Source organism: Schistocerca serialis, chromosome 1, assembly GCF_023864345.2.
Source record: "Schistocerca serialis cubense isolate TAMUIC-IGC-003099 chromosome 1, iqSchSeri2.2, whole genome shotgun sequence".
Lineage (NCBI taxonomy): Eukaryota > Metazoa > Arthropoda > Insecta > Orthoptera > Acrididae > Schistocerca > Schistocerca serialis.
Genome location: NC_064638.1, coordinates 456,627,011 through 456,634,303, shown reverse-complemented (window position 1 = coordinate 456,634,303; position 7,293 = coordinate 456,627,011). Strand labels below are relative to the sequence as shown.

The window sequence follows — 7,293 nt, the reverse complement described above, 5'->3', positions numbered from 1 at the left end:
TATTAGACAGTACTGTTTGCTTCAGTTTGTTGGTTAATGTTCAGTCCAGCTCGCAAACAATTTTGCGCTTCCTCCAAATGTTTATAGACATAAGAAGCAGGTGAGAACAAAATAAAATTTCACTAGCGTCACGGTGTTAGGTAATTACTTCCACTGAAGTGTCCTTAAACTGAGTATGTCACCTCCTGGAATGTTTTCACACACAACGCCCACGTAGTATTTTCATGTGCAAACCTGAAGACAATTCTCAGAGAGGATCAAATACCCGTCCGGCCATCGAGTTTAGGTTTCCCGTGATTTTTCTGACAAAGACCAATTGCGTGATATTTCCTTCATGAATCGAGGTTTGTCCTCGTCGTCTAATGACCTCGCTATCGACGTGCACTAAACTCTAATATTCCTTCAGTGAGGACTGAATCTAGTGACTATCTGTAAAATACGAATTGTTAATATGATGTGAAAATATACCAGACGGTTCTACATTTCTGTTAAAAGCTCTACATCATGTAGGAAGGATTGAAAATTTAGGAAATTTATGATCTACCTGTCTTTCTCCTAAACGTCTGACTAAGATAATATTGGATGAAATAAAGAAAAGTGTTAATATGCCTCCAGGCTGTAACAATATTTCGCAAATAAGCATCTTAGTTTTAGCCAAAAGGAGAGCTTCTGTAAAGTTTGGAAGGTAGGAGACGAGGTACTGGCAGATGTAGGGCTGTGAGGACGAGGTGTGAGTCGTGCTTGGGTAGCTCAGTTGGTAGAGCACTTGCCCGCGGAAGGCAAAGGTCCCGAGTTCGAGTCTCGGTCCGGCACACAGTTTTAATCTGCCAGGAAGTTTCATCGTAGTTTTAGGTCCGTGAGAATTTAAAATTTTTATCGTTTTCTTTATTGTCGTCCTAGTGGCACATTTAATTTTGTTGTATGACTAATTTATATCAGTCGATAAAATTTAAAATTGTTGTCGTTTGTAGGTTTCCGTGACTCAGGGGGCAAAAACGGAAGCCGTATAGGATCACTTTTGTTGTCCGTCTGTTATCTGTGTCTCGGTCTGTCTGTCTCTGCGACTCGCTGAGACCGCTTTTTCTCAGGAGTGGGTATATCAGCTTGAAATTTATGTCACACAAGTATGTTTATGGTTCCTCGACGGTATAAAAGATTCAAGCTTCAAAGTCAACGCCGTCAAACCATACAGCCATTTACGTCCCCTATTATGGTACTCGCAAACTTACTCATCAAAACGTATAGGGTGCTTCCCGTTGACCTGCAGCTGCGAAATTTGGCAAGAAGGAGGGTTTCAGAGTACAAATATGGAGGAAAAATCCGAAAATTGTTGATTTTTAATTATCTGACGAGAAAAAAATTTTGTAATTTGTCATCCAACTGCTGTCTTTCATTCTGTTAAGACCTCCTTTTCTCAGGTACTACAACAGTAAATGAAAAAGTAGAACAAAAATTTAAACTTAAGACTTTAACTTAAAACATTCTCGAAAGTCTTTGAATCCTCAGGACTGATATCGAGGCAGTATCGATAATAGGGAAAAATAATCTAATTTCTCGATTCCTAGGATGAATGAACTATCTAAAGTTATACTAATGTTGTAGGGAACGTTCAGAGCGCGAGTCCTGTCCGCACTTGGATTCTGTTTTTAATTGTCGTCTCAGTTGCACATTTATTTTAATGATATGATAGTTTAGATCAATATCTGCATATCTTCAGATACATGTAGCCGCCTAAGCAGCTCTTCGTATCCGTATGGGGCTGCACCTCACTATACGTCGGCAACAGTGCCCAGGAGAAAATCTTTCTGTCTGTCATAGAGCTGGCCCTGGTATCAGTGAAATATTTTTAAAAAATATGTCCGTATTGTTCGATAACGTAAGCTAACTAAGAACTTGAGCAGTGGGATAGTTTGTGGTTAAATTATGTTTGTTGTTTGTGCTTCGTTGAGGTGGATAATCTGGAATATCTGTCACCTTGTAAAGTTGTTTCTTTCGGTCAGTCCACTATCAACAAAAATTCATTTTAAGTGGGCGTTGGTTCTTAAGGGATCTTTTGCAACAAGAAACTGGCGACAGAATGTGAACACGGTCACACTCGCTTGAAGACAGATACAAATAATAACAAGCACAGAAGGAGTGTTGTATGCAGGAAAAAAGGGTCGAAATAATGGGACAACTACGTCTACATACGTCTGGATTCGCAGATTGTGAAGTTGAGCAAACATGATGCAAAAGAAACATATTTTCTTCCACTCACGTTGCATTCACAGATGGTATACGAGAAGGAAGATTCTCGGTATCCCATTGTATATGCTTGATTTTTTTCTGTTCTTGCTATGGTGGACATTACGAGAGATGTAAGATGTAGAAAATAATATTTTTCTTCGCGCATGTTGGGGCACGGGTTCTCGGAACAGCGAGAGTAAGGCTGCCTGCCGTGCACAGCTTCTCCGAGTAGAGTTTGTTGACGCTCTCACGCCTACCAAACGTAACCACGACAAACTGCGTTCTTCTCCTTCTTTTTCTCCTCCTCTGTCTCTCTTTCTTTCTTCCTTAATTCTACTTGGTAAGAATCCCAGACTGGTTTACGCTACCAAATAAATGAACAAAAGAGCTTTCTCCTTGTTACTCTTCCTTTAAGGCTTTGCTATCTGCCTTTCCCGCGTATATACAAATATGTATGAGTTGGCTCCACTTTGTATTACTCCTGGAAGATGTTCCAAGACTTTAACGATTATAATTGATACACGTGACAGAGGTCCCATCGTAGGTCAAATGATATTGAGCCTTTCGCCTATTTAGGTGCAATATATTATGACTATTTATGTTCCTTTTACAAGAGGTGGAGCCCCTCCACGCCCACACCGGCATGATGGCCGGGTTTACTGCCATCACTGCATAAGGGTACGTCTACATCTACATTTATACTCCGCAAGCCACCCAACGGTGTGTGGCGGAGGGCACTTTACTTGCCACTGTCATTACCTCCCTTTTCTGTTCCAGTCGCGTATGGTTCGCGGGAAGAACGACTGTCTGAAAGCCTCCGTGCGCGCTCGAATCTCTCTAATTTTACATTCGTGATCTCCTCGGGAGGTATAAGTAGGGGGAAGCAATATATTCGGTACCTCATCTAGAAACGCACCCGCTCGAAACCTGGCGCGCAAACTACACCGCGACGCAGAGCGCCTCTCATGCAGAGTCTGCCACTTGAGTTTGCTAAACATCTCCGTAACGCTATCACGGTTACCAAATAACCCTGTGACGAAACGCGCCGCTCTTCTTTGGATCTTCTCTATCTCCTCCGTCAAACCGATCTGGTACGGATCCCACACTGAAGAGCAATACTCAAGTATAGGTCGAACGAGTGTTTTGTAAGCCACCTCCTTTGTTGATGGACTACATTTTCTAAGGACTCTCCCAATGAATCTCAACCTGGTACCCGCCTTACCAACAATTAATTTTATATGATCATTCCACTTCAAATCGTTCCGCACGCATACTCCCAGATATTTTACAGAAGTAACTGCTACCAGTGTTTGTTCCGCTATCATATAATCATACAATAAAGGATCCTTCTTTCTATGTATTCGCAATACATTACATTTGTCTATGTCAAGGGTCAGTTGCCACTCCCTGCACCAAGTGCCTATCCGCTGCAGATCTTCCTGCATTTCGCTACAATTTTCTAATGCTGCAACTTCTCTGTATACTACAGCATCATCCGCGAAAAGCCGCATGGAACTTCCGACACTATCTACTAGGTCATTTATATATATCGTGAAAAGCAATGGTCCCATAACAATCCCCTGTGGCACGCCAGAGGTTACTTTAACGCCTGTAGACGTCTCTCCACTGAGAACAACATGCTGTGTTCTGTTTGCTAAAACTCTTCAATCCAGCCACACAGCTGGTCGGATATTCCGTAGGCTCTTACTTTGTTTATCAGGCGACAGTGCGGAACTGTATCGAACGCCTTCCGGAAGTCAAGGAAAATAGCATCTACCTGGGAGCCTGTATCTAATATTTTCTGGGTCTCATGAACAAATAAATCGAGTTGGGTCTCACACGATCGCTGTTTCCGGAATCCATGTTGATTAGTAGATTCTGGGTTTCCAAAACCGACATGATACTCGAACAAAAAAAGTGTTCTAAAATTCTACAACAGATCGACGTCAGAGATATAGGTCTATACTTTTTCGCATCTGCTCAACGACCCTTCTTGAAGACTGGGACCACCTGTGCTCTTTTCCAATCATTTGGAACCTTCCGTTCCTCTAGAGGCTTGCGGTACACGGCTGTTGGAAGGGGGGCAAGTTCTTTCGCGTACTCTGTATAGAATCGAATTGGTATCCCGTTCAGGTCCAGTGGACTTTCCTCTGTTGAGTGATTCCAGTTGCTTTTCTATTCCTTGGACACTTATTTCGATGTCTGCCATTTTTTCGTTTGTGCGAGGATTTAGAGAAGAAACTGCAGTGCGGTCTTCCTCTGTGAAACAGCTTTGGAAAAAGGTGTTTAGTATTTCAGCTTTATCCGTGTCATCCTCTGTTTGAATGCCATCATCATCCCGGAGTGTCTTTGACATCGTTTAGCTTCTGTTTGTCTGAGAGGTTTTGGCTGCGTTTAAACTTGGAGTAAAGCTCTCTTTGCTTTCGCAGTAGTTTCCTAACTTTGTTGTTTAATCACGGTGGGTTTTTCCCGTCCCTCACAGTTTTACTCGGCACGTACCTGTCTAAAACGCTTTTTACGATTGCCTTGAACTTTTTCCATAACACTCAACATTGTCAGTGTCGGAACACAAATTTTCGTTTTGATCTGTTAGGTAGTCTGAAATCTGCCTTCTATTACTCTTGATAAACAGATAAACCTTCCTCCCTTTTTTTATATTCCTATTAACTTCCATATTCAGGGATGCTGCAACGGCCTTATGATCACTGATTCCCTGTTCTGCACTTACAGAGTCGAAAAGTTCGGGTCTGTTTGTTATCAGTAGGTCCAAGATGTTATCTCCACGAGTCGGTTCTCTGTTTAATTGCTCGAGGTAATTTTCGGATAGTGCACTCAGTATAACGTCACTCGACGCTCTGTCCCTACCATCCGTCCTAAACATCTGAGTGTCCCACTCTATATCTGGTAAATTGAAATCTCCACCTAAGACTATAACATGCTGAGAAAATTTATGTGAAATGTATTCCAAATTTTCTCTCAGTTGTTCTGCCACTAATGCTGCGAGTCGGGAGGTCGGTAAAAGGAGCCAATTATTAACCTAGCTCGGTTGTTGAGTGTAACCTCCACCCATAATAGTTCACAGGAACTATCCACTTCTATTTCACTACTGGATAAACTACTACTAACAGCGACAAACACTCACTAAAGTGAGGTGTCGCAGGATGTGGGTACTGCGATGTTTGCGTACGTCTGGGTAAGGATAACCATTAATACGCGCTCATCTGGAGATAGGTTGGGTCGAAGACGAACGAAGGGTAGCGGTTTGAGGGGCAGAGGAAGAAAAGTGCCAAGGCAAGAGCGAAGGGAAAAAAAACCTCTGCAACAGTTAGGTCGGGTGGTAAGAGCAGTAGCGGATGTCTTGCTGCCTGCCATAGAACGTGCAAGGGCAGACTTTGTTAGTAATGGGTATCATGTATGTCGATACCTTTACTTTGAGCGGTGCTGTTGCTCGGCGGCTGCCGCTGGGTGCCAGTGTTGAGCTCTCGGACAGCGTCAGTAACCTGCAACAGTTAGGTTTATCGTCGTTTTGTGTCCGATAGGTCAGATGCACAGTGTAGGGTGATGTTGGCGATTGTCTGTGCGTCAGTGGGCGACCTCGTCGGTTCCCCTACTGTAGCCTGTTGGTCTCCGGCCGGGGTGGCGGAGCGGCTCTAGGCGCTACAGTCTGGGACCGCTCGACCGCTACGATTGCAGTTTTGAATCCTGCCTCGGTCATGGATGTGTGTGATGTCCTTAGGTTAGTTAGGTTTAAGTAGTTCTAAGTTCTAGGGCACTGATGACCTCAGATGTTAAGTTCCGTAGTGCTCAGAGCCACTTCAACCTGTTGGTCGGCTCTAATAGCAGTTGGTAATTTCCAGTCAGCGTTGCTGATATGAAGGGGCTTGCCGACGTTTGTCGCTTGTTAGTGTATGTTAGCTTGCCATAGCTAGTTATGTCCTAGCTAATAGTGTCCTCATGGCAGACGGTTGCTTTTTATACTATGTGCCTCTCATCTAGTTTCCATGCGTTTCGTAAAGTCTTATGAACTACATCTACACAGCGTCGAGGACAAACTGCCTTGTCCTACATTGGTCAGACAACATGCATAGAACGTGAAATGTGCGGATGAGGTCTTACATGTCATGCATTTTGCTGGTCGATCTCCCCGCTTCGCTGAGGCAAGTTGCCGCCCTCTGCCGCTAGAGGGTTCAAAATTGTAAGGTGTAACATGGCGGTGTGTAATGTAACTATGTCAGCGCGTGAGAAACAGCGTACTGTAAGCGATTTTCGAGTTCGATGAGTTGGTCCACACATGGAGCACCGTCTCCTTCAGCATTACAATCCCAGAATTCAGACGAGCGCTGCGACATCTGTAACAGTCAGATGTCTTCGGTTGATCGTCATAGATTCCCCTCCGTAGAGTTCTGATTTGGCTCCAGTCGACTTTCTTCCGTTACCGAAACTTAAAGAACACTTTCGAGGACGTCACTATGCTGCCAACGAAGTTGTGGTTCCGTCAACAAAGTCAGACAGTCACGTGACGGTATCAACAAACTAGTCTGTCATTGGAAGAGATGTGTGTGTCGCCAGGGTGACTATTTTGAGAAATAAATACGTAGACACGAAGAATAAAAATGTAGAAATTAAAAAACGTTTATTTTAATTAAAAATCTCTAAGAGTTTTCAAGTAAAATACTCGGAGGCGTTACTTTTCAACACGCCCTCGTACAAAGTACTCTTTCATCGTGGGTCAAATACGAAATTTAAATCCTTGTTTTCGTGTACTGCATGGAGAGACAGTGTAAATTCATTTTTAAATAAAACAGTTATACGGATTTGTAAGAGGATAGAAATCTGAGATTCCAGGGATTGGTTAACTGATTTTTGTCCAGTTAGAGTCCACGAGATTGGGTGCCCACGCTGAATAACAACGCATTTGTAATGTCATCTTTCAAAAACAGTTAGCTGGGCTACTATTATAATCTCGTTCTCAACCAACGTTACTCGGAAGTATTGAAATTCGTGAAACCTTCACCGCGTTCTCCAGGCTTGTTACGTAAGACATAATTCATAACTCACAGAAAAGAT

General features: G+C 43.1%; 1 non-coding gene across 1 annotated transcript; it reads left to right on the top strand.

Moving 5' to 3' along the window:
* Positions 1–738: 738 nt before the first annotated feature.
* Trnap-cgg (transfer RNA proline (anticodon CGG)) lies at positions 739–813 on the top strand. Its single transcript has one exon. It is a non-coding gene; the product is annotated as a tRNA-Pro (tRNA).
* Positions 814–7,293: the final 6,480 nt, after the last annotated feature.